The sequence below is a fragment of the Cherax quadricarinatus genome, chromosome 1, assembly GCF_038502225.1.
Source record: "Cherax quadricarinatus isolate ZL_2023a chromosome 1, ASM3850222v1, whole genome shotgun sequence".
NCBI lineage: Eukaryota > Metazoa > Arthropoda > Malacostraca > Decapoda > Parastacidae > Cherax > Cherax quadricarinatus.
The window spans coordinates 13,702,835-13,716,037 of record NC_091292.1 but is presented as its reverse complement, the minus strand read 5'-3'; the positions used below and the strand labels follow the sequence as shown (position 1 = coordinate 13,716,037).

The following is a 13,203-nucleotide window of genomic DNA, read 5'->3' as shown; positions in this document are numbered from 1 at the left end:
TACAGTGTTTATCCAGCCAACAATTAATACCAATTGCTCTGGACAACCATTCATTTCTAACACCTCTTCTTGGCAAAATGCCACATATAACAGGGCGCCCCCCCTTCTTCCTAATTATGTCTATTGCTGTCCTGAACCTTCTAACTAAATCCTCACTTCTACGCTTGCCTACATCATTGCCTCCAGCACTGAGGCAGATAATAGGATTGATCCCATTACCTTCATGATGTTGTCAAGCCGGCTAACAATATTCTCCATCCCAGCCCCAGGAAAGTAAACCTTCTGTCTCTCTACTCCTGTCCTTCAAGCAGAAGGCCCTTCTCCATGTGCCTAACCTGGCTATCCCCAACAACAACAATATTCTTACCTTCCTTGGTGTCGTTCGTCGTGACGTTCCCAGTAGTCGACTCACATTCGTCGGGTAGCATGGAGAATGCATTAGATGTTTCCACAACAGTTTCCACAACAGTCTCTTTCTTCTTCATCGTTTCTACCTTTCCATTCGTCTTCTTGATCGTCAACTTCGTTCCATGCTGTCCAGCCACTGTCCAGGTTCCCTTCTTGACCTGAGGACTCAGAACAGGAGGACTACTACGAATCCTCTTGTTTTCCTCAGTCAATCGCCGTATCTCCATCTTCGCTACCCTCAATTCTTCCTTAAGCTGCTGGTAAAGTTGCTCGATGGAGGACATCTTGGTTCAGTCCGCGGAGAGCACACTAGACACGTCCTCACTGAGCTAAGTACAGGTCACCACTGTGCTAAGTACAGTTCACCATTGAAGACGCTAAAACATGTAAGGTTCTTTTAAAAGATTCAGTAAGACGCTAAAACAAGTAAGGTTCTTCTTAAAGATTGAGTAAGACGCTACAACCAGCTAAACCCTTCCCGTGTAAGTAAAATTTTCGTTGAGTCAACAAGGATGGATCACCATGGTCAGGTAATCAGCCTGAGTGAGTCAGATTTTTCATAGCCAAGTACTCGCTTATTTGTACTCACCTATTTGTGGTTGCAGGGGTCGATACACAGCTCCTGGCCCCGCCTCATCACTGATCACTACTAAAAACTGACTAATCTCGCAGTGAGTAGGATTCGAACCTACGCGGGAAAATCCCATCTGATTTCTAGTCAGACGCCTTAACCACTCGGCCATCACTGCGTGTGTGTGTGTGTGTGTGTGTGTGTGTGTGTGTGTATGTGTGTGTGTGTGTGTGTGTGTATGTGTGTGTGTGTGTGTGTGTGTGTGTGTGTGTGTGTGTGCCTGTACTTAGACTTTATTTAATGCCTACAACATATTCTGTGTCATGATTACACCGTTCCTCACTCTCTTCATGGAGTCTTAATTTAACCTTCTCACGTCCCTGGTCGTACTTCATCCGCCGTCAGTCCCGCTATCAATTTCGTTACAACTCTCAGAATTTTCTTTGACTTCTTCCTATGTTTGACCAGGTGAGGGTTCCATGCTGGCGCTGCAGACTCGTACTAAATTAATGTTTGATTAGCTTCCTGACAGCACCTCTGAGGTACAATGGACGTGTGCTGTGTACAGAGTCTCTCTCTCTCTCCCCCTTACATACATATACATACGAAAATATATACATATACAGATGTATATATATATATATATATATATATATATATATATTTATATATATATATATATATATATATATATATATAGTACATACATAAACACACACCCACACACACACCCACACACACACACACACACACACACACACACACACACACACACACACACACACACACACACACACACATACACACACACAAACACACACAAAAAAAATGGTGGGGACTCGCAGGAATCAGGGAGCAGATGAGAATGGTTCTGGTAGGGAGAAGTGGATGGAGGAGCAGTGGAAAAGGATGGAACAAGAATGGGAGAGAAAATTAGGAGAGCTTTCTGAAAAAATGGAGAAAGAGCTCTCTGTGAAATTGGAAAAGAGGTTGGAGGAGGAGAAGAAGAATTGTGAGGCACATGTCGAAACTGCAGTAGCCAGGATAAGGGTCCTAGAAGATGAGGTAAACAGGCTGAGGCAAATTACAAGGGCAGTGGCCAGAGAAGACACAGCATATGAAGCTGAGAGGCCGAACAGGAAAGAGATATGAATTATGCTAAGGTCATAACAGCCTGCCAAGTAGGGCCAAGGAGTGAAAGAGAAGAACAGCTGGGTGCAGGCAGAGAGGGTGATAGGTCGAATGCAGAGGCACAACCATGCTACCAAGAGCCACTGAAAAAATCAAGGGAGAAAATGACCACGTACAGACAGGAGCCAGAGTTACAGAGGGAGAGGCAATGGGAGGAGGAAAGGGCAAAATCAGTGTTTATCCATGGGCTTCAGGAGAGAGAGGAAAGGGCACACACTGAATGACATCAGGCAGAAAGAAAGGAGATTGAGAAAATCATCACAGAAATAGGTGAAGACATGGACGAGATTGTAAATTTTCAGAGAATAGGGGGATACTTGAAAGGGAGAAAACGACCGATCAAGCTGATTCTCAGGACAGAAACAGTGCAGAACAGGATCCTCCAAGAGAAACCACGGTTGAAATACTCAGAAGAGTACAAGAGGGTGTTCCTAGACAGAGACAGAACACAAACAGAACGACAGCAGCTGAGGGAGAGGACAAAAAAGCGAAAGGAGCTAGAAAAGAAGACAAGGATGGAACCAGCAGAGATCAATCAGAACAGAACAGACCAGCAAAGGCAAGCACACACACAACCGATGGAATTTTGATGAGCTGGAGAGAGGAGACAGCGGAGAAGCATGTGATTACATAGCGGGAACGCTTCACTCTGGAGGTCGTAAGGTGGTAATTGCAGTGATGTATAACCCACCACAGAATAGCAGGAGGACAAGGCAAGAGTATGACGAGAGCAATAGAGCGATGGTTGACACACTGGCTGCAGTGGCCAGAAGAGCTCATGCATGCAGGGCAAAGCTCCTGATCATGGGTGACTTTAACCACAAGGAGATCGATTGGGAGAACTTGGAGCCACATGGGGGCCAAGATACATGGAGGGCTAAGATGATGGAGGTGGTACTGGAAAACTTCATGTACCAACACGTAAGGGACACTACAAGAGAGAGAGGAGAGGATGAACCAGCAAGACTGGACTTAGTATTCACCTTGAGCAGTTCAGATGTTGAGGACATCACATATGAAAGACCCCTTAGGGCCAGCGATCATGTGGTTTTAAGCTTCGAATACACAGTAGAGCTACAAGTGGAGGGGGAAGCAGGAAGGCCAGGACGAATGAAGCCAAACTACAAGAGAGAGGACTACATGGAAATGAGGCTTCCTGAACGGGGTTCAGTGGGACAGAGAACTGGCAGGGAAGCCAGTTAATGAGATGATGGAATATGTAGCAACAAAATGTAAGGAGGCTGAGGAGAGGTTTGTACCCAAGGGTAACAAGGAACAACGAAAAAGCCAGGATGAGCCCATGGTTCACCCAAAGGTGCAGGGAGGCAAAAACCAAGTGTGCTAGGGAATGGAAGAAATATAGAAGGCAAAGGACCCAGGAGAATAAGGAGAGCAGTCGTAGAGCCAGAAATGAATATGCACAGATAAGAAGGGAGGCCCAACGACAATATGAAAACTACATAGCAGCGAAAGTCAAATCTGACCCAAAACTGTTATGCAGCCAAATCAGGAGGAAAACAACAGTCAAGGACCAGGTAATCAGGCTAAGGAAGGAAGGAGGAGAGACAACAAGAAATGACCGTGAAGTATGTGAGGAACTCAACAAGAGATTCAAAGAAGAGTTCACAGAGGAGACAGAAGGGGCTCCAGAAAGACGGAGAGGTAGGGCACACCACCAAGTGCTGGACACAGTACACACAACCGATGAAGAAGTGAAGAGGCTTCTGAGTGAGCTAGATATCTCAAAGGCAATGGGGCCAGATAATATCTCTCCATGGGTCCTGAGAGAGGGAGCAGAGGCGCTATGTGTACCCTTAACAATAATATTCAATACATCTATCGAAACAGGGAGATTGCCTGAACCATGGAGGACAGCAAATGTAGTTCCAATCTTTAAAAAAGGAGACAGACATGAAGCACTAAACTACAGACCAGTGTCACTGACATGTATAGTATGCAAAGTCATGGAGAAGATTATCAGAAGAGTGGTGGAACACCTAGAAAGGAATGATCTCATCAACAGCAGCCAACATGGTTTCAGGGACGGGAAATCCTGTGTCACAAACCTACTGGAGTTCTATGACGTGGTGACAGCAGTAAGACAAGAGAGAGAGGGATGGGTGGATTGCATTTTCTTGGACTGCAAGAAGGCGTTTGAGACAGCTCCACACAAGAGATTGGTGCAAAAACTGGAGGACCAAGCAGGGATAACAGGGAAGGCACTACAATGGATCAGGGAATACTTGTCAGGAAGACAGCAGCGAGTCATGGTACGTGGCGAGGTGTCAGAGTGGGCACCTGTAACCAGCGGGGTCACACAGGGGTCAGTCCTTGGACCAGTGCTGTTTCTGGTATTTGTGAACGACATGACGGAAGGAATAGACTCCGAAGTCTCCCTGTTTGCAGATGATGTGAAGTTGATAAGAAGAGTTCATTCGATCGAAGACCAGGCAGAACTACAAAGGGTTCTGGACAGGCTGCAGACCTGGTCCAGCAATTGGCTCCTGGAGTTCAACCCCACCAAGTGCAAAGTCATGAAGATTGGGGAAGGGCAAAGAAGACCGCAGACGGAGCACAGTCTAGGGGGCCAGAGACTACAAACCTCACTCAAGGAAAAAGATCTTGGGGTGAGTATAACACCAGGCACATTTCCTGAAGCGCACTTCAACCAAATAACTGCTACAGCATATGGGCGCCTAGCAAACCTCAGAACAGAATTCCGATATCTCAATAAGGAACCGTTCAGGACCCTGTACACCGTGTACGTTTGGCCCATATTGGAGTATGCGGCACCAGTTTGGAACCCACACCTAGCCAAGCATGTAAAGAAACTGGAGAAAGTGCAAAGGTTTGCAACAAGACTAGTCCCAGAGCTAAGGGGGTATGTCCTACGAGGAGAGGTTAAGGGAAATCAACCTGACGACACTGGAGGGCAAGAGAGATAGGGGGGACATGATAACGACATACAAAATACTGAGAGGAATTGACAAGGTGGACAAAGACAGGATGTTCCAGAGATGGGACAAAGCAGCAAGGGGACACAGTTGGAAGCTGAAAACACAGATGAATCACAGGGATGTTAGGAAGTCTTTCTTCAGCCAAAGAGTAGTCAGTAAGTGGAATAGTTTGGGAAGCGATGTAGTGGAGGCAGGATCCATACATAGCTTTAAGCAGAGGTATGATAAAGCTCACGGTTCAGGGAGAGTGATCTAGTAGCGACCAGTGAAGAGGCGGGGGCAGGAGCTTGGGCTCGACCCCTGCAACCTCAACTAGGTGAGTACAACTAGGTGAGTACACAGGCACACAAACACACACACACACACACACACACACACACACACACACACACACACACACACACACACACACACACACACACACACACACACACACACACACACACACTCAGCTATCAACAAGTGTAAATTGAACAATATCCTCACCCCTGCCAGTGTGTTCAACTTATCTTTTGTTCAGTACTTGAACTCACATTCCTCGCCAGCTGGTCATCTCCCTTCCCCAGCTGTTCATCTCCCTTCCCCAGCTGTTCATCTCCCTCGCCAGCTGTTCATCTCCCTTCCCCAGCTGTTCATCTCCCTCGCCAGCTGTTCATCTCCCTTCCCCAGCTGTTCAACTCCCTCGCCAGCTGTTCATCTCCCTTCCCCAGCTGTTTATCTTCCTTCCCCAGCTGTTCATCTCCCTCGCCAGCTGTTCATCTCCCTTCCCCAGCTGTTCATCTCCCTCGCCAGCTGTTCATCTCCTTTCCCCAGCTGTTCATCTCCCTCGCCACCTGTTCACCTCCCCTCGCCAATTGTTCACCTCCCCTCGCCACCTGTTCATCTAGCCTCGCAACCTGTTCATCTCCCCTCGCCACCTGTTCATCTTCCTCGACACCTGTTCATCTCCATCGCCAGCTGTTCATCTCCCTTCCCCAGCTGTTCATCTCGCCTCGCCACCTGTTCATCTCCCCTCGCCACCTGTTCATCTTCCTCGCCACCTGTTCATCTCCCTCGTCACCTGTGCATCTTCCTCGCCACCTGTTCATCTCCCTCACCACCTGTTCATCTTCTTCGCCACCTGTTCATCTCCCTTCGCCACCTGTTCATCTTCCTCGCCACCTGTTCATCCCCCTTCGCCACCTGTTCTTCCCCCTTCGCCGCCTGTTCATCCCCCTTCGCCACCTGTTCATCCCCCTTCGCCACCTGTTCATCTCCCTCGCCACCTGTTCATCTCCCTCACCACCTGTTCATCTCCCTCGCCACCTGCTCATCTCTCTCACCACCTGTTCATCTTCCTCGCCACCTTTTCATCCCCCTTCGCCACCTGTTCATCTTCCTCGCCACCTGTTCATCCCCCTTCGCCACCTGTTCATCTCCCTCGCCACCTGTTCATCTTCCTCGACACCTGTTCATCTTCCTCGCCACCTGTTCATCTTCCTCGCCACCTGCTCATCTCCCTCACCACCTGTTCATCCCCGTTCGCCACCTGTTCATCTCCCTTCGCCACCTGTTCATCCCCCTTCGCCACCTGTTCATCTCACTCGCCACCTGTTCATCTTCCTCTCCACCTGCTCATCTTTCTCGCCACCTGTTCATCTTCCTCGCCACCTGTTCATCCCCCTTCGCCAACTGTTAATCTCCCTCGCCACCTGTTCATCTTCCTCGCCACCTGTTCATCTTCCTCGCCACCTGTTCATCCCCCTTCGCCAACTGTTAATCTCCCTCGCCACCTGTTCATCTCCCTCACTACCTGTTCATCTTCCTCGCCACCTGTTCATCCCCCTTCGCCACCTGTTCATCCCCCTTCGCCACCTGTTCATCCCACTTCGCCACCTGTTCATCTCCCTCGCCACCTGTTCATCCCCCTCGCCACCTGCTCATCTCCCTCACCACCTGTTCATCTTCCTCGCCATCTGTTCATCTCCCCCACCACCTGTTCATCTCCCTCGCCACCTGCTCATCTCTCTCACCACCTTTTCATCCCCCTTCGCCACCTGTTCATCTTCCTCGCCACCTGTTCATCCCCTTTCGCCACCTGTTCATCTCCCTCGCCACCTGTTCATCTTCCTCGACACCTGTTCATCTTCCTCGCCACCTGTTCATCTTCCTCGCCACCTGTTCATCCCCCTTCGCCACCTGTTCATCTCCCTCGCCACCTGTTCATCTCCCTCGCCACCTGTTCATCTCCCTCGCCACCTGCTCATCTCTCTCACCACCTTTTCATCCCCCTTCGCCACCTGTTCATCTTCCTCGCCACCTGTTCATCCCCCTTCGCCACCTGTTCATCTCCCTCGCCACCTGTTCATCTTCCTCGACACCTGTTCATCTTCCTCGCCACCTGTTCATCTCCCTCGCCACCTGTTCATCTTCCTCGCCACCTGTTCATCTTCCTCGCCGCCTGTTCATCTCCCTCGCCACCTGTTCATCTCCCTCGCCACCTGTTCATCTCCCTCGCCACCTGTTCATCTCCCTCGCCACCTGTTCGTCTCCCTCGCCACCTGTTCCTCTCCCTCGCCACCTGTTCATCTCCCTCGCCACCTGTTCATCTCCCTCGCCACCTGTTCATCTTCCTCGCCACCTGTTCATCTTCCTCGCCGCCTGTTCATCTCCCTCGCCACCTGTTCATCTCCCTCGCCACCTGTTCATCTCCCTCGCCACCTGTTCATCTCCCTCCCCACCTGTTCGTCTCCCTCGCCACCTGTTCCTCTCCCTCGCCACCTGTTCATCTCCCTCGCCACCTGTTCATCTCCCTCGCCACCTGTTCATCTACCTCGCCACCTGTTCATCTCCCTCGCCACCTGTTCATCTCCCTCGCCTCCTGTTCATCTTCCTCGCCACCTGTTCATCTCCCTCGCCACCTGTTCATCTCCCTCGACACCTGTTCATCTCCCTCGCCACCTGTTCATCTCCCTCGCCACCTGTTCATCTCCCTCGCCACCTGTTCATCTCCCTCGCCATCTGTTCATCTCCCTCGCCACCTGTTCATCTTCCTCGCCACCTGTTCATCTCCCTCGCCACCTGTTCATCTCCCTCGCCACCTGTTCATCTCCCTCGCCACCTGTTCATCTCCCTCGCCACCTGTTCGTCTTCCTCGCCACCTGTTCAACTCCCTCGCCACCTGTTAAGAACATAAGAACGAAGGAACACTGCAGAAGGCCTACTGGCCCATGCGAGGCAGGTCCAAGTCTCCTACCGGCTTAAGCCAATGCACCCAACCTAGTCAGGTCAGGTCACATTGACTTAAGGGAGGAACACGGCAACCGACCTGGTAGCTCAAGCTATCAGGTCCAACTCACACCCACCCACATCTACTCATGTATTTATCCAACCTATTTTTAAAGCTACACAACGTTCTGGCCTCTATAACGGTACTTGGGAGTTTGTTCCACTCATCCACAACTCTATTACCAAACCAGTACTTTCCTATATCCTTCCTGAATCTGAATTTTTCCAACTTAAAACCATTGCTGCGAGTCCTGTCTAGGCTAGATATTTTCAGCACACTATTTACATCCCCTTTATTTATTCCTGTCTTCCATTTATACACCTCAATCATATCCCCCCTAATTCTACGTCTTTCTAGAGAGTGCAGTTTCAGGGCCCTTAGTCTATCCTCATAGGGAAGGTTTCTGATGTAATAAAGTTGGTAGAATTACCGACAATATGTAAAGTAAAAGGACACAAGTGCAACTAATGTGACATTTATTGTGGCAACGTTTCGCTCTCCAGGAGCTTTATCAAGCTACCAAGACCAAAAGAGGCATCATCATCGGGTTTTTCCTAAGAGCATACCGAATTTGTAGTCCTGAGTTTCTTGACGAGGAATGTACTTACATTCACCAAACATTCACTGAGTTACATTTTCCTTCTTTCTTCATCAAAGACTGCAAGAAAAGAGCTCTTCAGATCATAAATTCTCCACGCATCAACACCACTCCCAGCAAAGTTATAATTCTTCCCAACAGTCAGGTTGCACTGAACGTCTCAAAAGCACTTTCACGTAATGGCTTGATAAAGCTCCTGGAGAGCGAAACGTTGCCACAATAAATGTCACATTAGTTGCACTTGTGTCCTTTTACTTTACAAGGTTTCTGATGTTGATGAATTAGACACATGTGCAACTCTTGGGTATCTTTACTGAGGAAACGTTTCGCCTTACAGTGGCTTCATCAGTCATACATAGGAGAAACTTGAAGAATAGGAGGAGAAAGAGGTAATCAGTCCCTCAACCTTGAGTCGATGTGTTCAGTCCATCAATCTTGAGTAGAATACGGCAGATGAGCGGAGAAGCGGCTTATAAACCGTATGGCAGGAGAGGTGTAGCAGTCATAGGTCGTGTCACATTTGTTCAATGTGGAAGTAGGTCGTGCCCAAGAATTAGGCAAGCGAAGAATTCCTAAGTATTAAGATCCCAAGAAGTTGCAGTGTCTGACAGGATTGTAGATGAATGGTTCAGAGAACCGACTCAAGGTTGAGGGACTGATTACCTCATTCTCCTCCTATTCTTCAAGTTTCTCCTATGTATGGACTGATGAAGCCACTGTGTGGCGAAACGTTTCCTCAATAAAGATACCCAAGAGTTGCACATGTGTCTAATTTATCAACATGTCGGTTCTCTGAACCATTCATCTACAAAGGTTTCTGATACATGGGATCAACTTTGTCATCCTCCTTTGTACATTTTCCAGAGAATTTATATCCATTCTGTAATACGGTGACCAAAACTGTGCAGCATAATCTAAATGAGGCCTAACCAAGGATGTATAGAGTTGAAGAACAACCTGAGGACTCCTATTATTTATGCTTCTTGATATGAAGCCAAGGATTCTATTAGCTTTATTGCGAACACTTATGCACTGTTGTCTTGGTTTCAGATTACTGCTAACCAGAACTCCTAAATCTTTTTCGCAATCCGTAATATTAAGATCTACATTATTTAGTTTATATGTGGCATGGTTATTGTCCTGTCCAACATTTAGAACTTTGCATTTGTCTATATTAAACTGCATCTGCCACTTCTCCGACCACTGCATCAGTCTATTCAAATCTTTCTGGAGTGCTCGAATGTCCTCGTCAGAATGAATTCGACGGCCTATTTTGGTGTCATCGGCAAACTTGCCGATGTCGCTCTTTATGCCCTCATCTATGTCGTTTATGTAGATTGTGAACAGCAGGGGGCCCAACACTGACCCCTGTGGAACACCGCTCGTGACGCTTCCCCACTCTGATTTCTCTGCTGCCTATTTGTCAACCATGCCTCTATCCAGGAAAAAATTTCTCCTTCTATTCCATGTGCTTTAATTTTCCTCAATAGTCTCTGATGTGGGACCCTGTCAAAAGCCTTACTGAAGTCCATATACACAATATCATATTCATTACCATGATCTACCTCCTCAAATACCTTAGTGAAAAAAGTTAATAAATTCGTAAGGCAGGAACGCCCCTTTGTAAAACCATGCTGAGATTCGTTGATTAATTTATGCTTTTCAAAGTGGCTACGAACTGCCTCGGCAATTATTGATTCCATAAATTTTCCCACTGTGGAGGTTAGGCTTATTGGTCTATAGTTCGAAGCTAAGGACCTGTCACCTGTTTTGAAAATAGGAATATTGGTGGAGTGTGCTGCCTGTAGTGAGAATTTGTTATCATTCTAACTGCAGCCTTTTGTTGGGTAATTAGTGGTCTGAGATGGTTAATTGTTGTTGAGCCCCATGCACAAATTCCATAGGTGAGATAGGGGTAAATAAGAGAGTGATATAGGGCCAGGAGGGCTGACTGTGGAACATAGTACCGTATCTTCGATAGTATGCCTACAGTCTTGGAAATTTTCTTAGAAATTTGTTGTATATGTGTATGAAATTTGAGTCTATTATCGAGGTGGATTCCTAAGAATTTTCCCTCTGTTAGCTTTGTGATAGGTGATCCGTTTATCGTTATGTTAAGAGGTACATCTGTAGCTCTGTTACCAAACTGGATGAAGTAGGTTTTGTCAATGTTTAGTGTAAGTTTGTTAGTCCTCATCCAGGTAGATATTTTCTGTAATTCGGTGTTTACAGTATTGGCTAGCGTGACTGGGCTCGGGTGAGAGAAGACGTATGTAGTGTCATCTGCAAAAAGTGTGGGTTTGAGCAATTGCGAAGCATTTGGTAGGTCATTTATGTATAGGAGAAAGAGAAGAGGGCCAAGGACACTTCCCTGTGGGACACCAACTGTAATTGGTTGTGCGGAAGAGTTTGCCCCATTAGCGTACACATATTGGCTTCTGTTGCTGAGGTAAGACTTGAGGTAGTTGAGGGAGTGCCCTCTAATACCATAGTGTGACAATTTTACGTGGAGCAAGTCATGGTCAACTGTATCAAAAGCTTTACGTAAGTCAATGAAGATCCCCAGTGGGACTTCTTTTTTCTCTATTGCAGTGTATATATGTTCTAGCATGTGTATAATAGCATCATTAGTATTTTTATTAGGCCTGAATCCAAATTGGCAGGGGTTGAGAATGTTATGGGAGATGAGGTAGGAGTAGATTCGTTTATGAATTAATTTTTCGAAGATTTTTGAGAGAGGGTATAAGTTGGATATTGGCCTATAGTTATTCAACTCTGTTTGGTCTCCTCCTTTATGGATCGGGGTGACCCTTGCTATTTTGAGAACTGTAGGGAAGGTGGAGGATTCAATGGATTTGTTAAAGAGTGTTGCAATGATTGGTGATAGCACTTGTGACACTTTTTTGTATATAAAGGGTGGTAAGGTATTTAAGTCTCCTGCCTTGTTTTTTAGTGCGTTGATAATAAGGGAGACTTCGTATGGGTTAGTCGGAGCTAGGAACAGTGTGTTCGGGTAGTTGCCGGTGAGGTAGTCATTTGGTGGGGTATCTGAGCTTGGGAGTTTTGTCCTATAGTGGAGAAGAAATCACTGAGTCTGTTTGCTGTTTCTGTTGGTGGGAGTTGGGGTTCATCTGATTTTGCTAATTTTATTGCGCTATTTCGTGATATCTTTTTTGTTCCCAGAATTTCTGATAGGGTTTTCCAGGTCTTTTTTATATCACCTCGTAAGTTGGATAATCTGTTCTCATAATACAATTTTTTTGCCCTTCTTATCAGGCTGGTTAGGATTGACGAGTAACGTTTTGTTTGGTCTCTGGTTATGTGACCCATTCTGTACTGTTTTTCATATCGGTGTTTTGTATTTATGGATTTGAGAATGCTGGGTGTTAGCCAGGGACTGTTCAGTCTCTTAGCTGTCATCTGTTTAGTTTTTTTAGGGCAGTGCTTGTTATAGAGGTATTGGGTCTTTTTTAGAAAATTATTAAAACATTCGTCAATATCTGTATAGATTTCTAGCTCAGTGTGCCAGTCAATGTTTGTTACTGCTGTTGTCAAGTTATTAATGGCTGCCTCATTGTGAAGTCTGAAGGTGACTTTAGTAGTGTCTTGGGGTAGTTTACCAAGAGTTGTTATGAGGAAAGTAGGGTAGTGGTCTGTGGTATTATCTGTAATTATGCCTGATTTTAAAGGGGATATGGTGTTGGTCCAGATGTGGTCAAGTAGGGAAACACTAGTCTCTGTAACTCTTGTAGGTTTTGTTACTGTTGGTAGCAACATACAGTTACTCATTGTGTTTGTAAATTCAGTAACGTGTGGGTCCTGGTCTTGTAGGAGATTTATATTGAAGTCACCTGAGAGTAGTAAGTGATCTTTGTTCATGCGTGCATCAGTTATCATACTTCCTAGGTTTTGACTAAATTGGCTAATGTTTGACTGTGGAACTCTGTAGATGTTTATCAATGTGAGAGGTTTTTGTAGGTATTTGGATTTGAATTTGGCTATTATATATTCCCCATGTTCATCCCTTGTGCAAGTATTAGTGATACATTCTAGTTGGTCTGAGTAGTATATGGCTGTGACACCCCCTTGTTGGTCTGGCCTACAGTTGTGTATGGCTGTGTAACCAGGAATGGCATAGACATCTGTACTATCAGGCTTTAGCCAGGTTTCAGTTAGTGTAATGATGGACATATTGGCATGTAAGGAATTT

General features: G+C 46.6%; 1 non-coding gene across 1 annotated transcript; it reads right to left on the bottom strand.

The window, feature by feature from the left end:
* Window positions 1-1,075: 1,075 nt before the first annotated feature.
* Window positions 1,076-1,157, bottom strand: TRNAS-AGA (transfer RNA serine (anticodon AGA)). The gene has a single exon. It is a non-coding gene; the product is annotated as a tRNA-Ser (tRNA).
* Window positions 1,158-13,203: the final 12,046 nt, after the last annotated feature.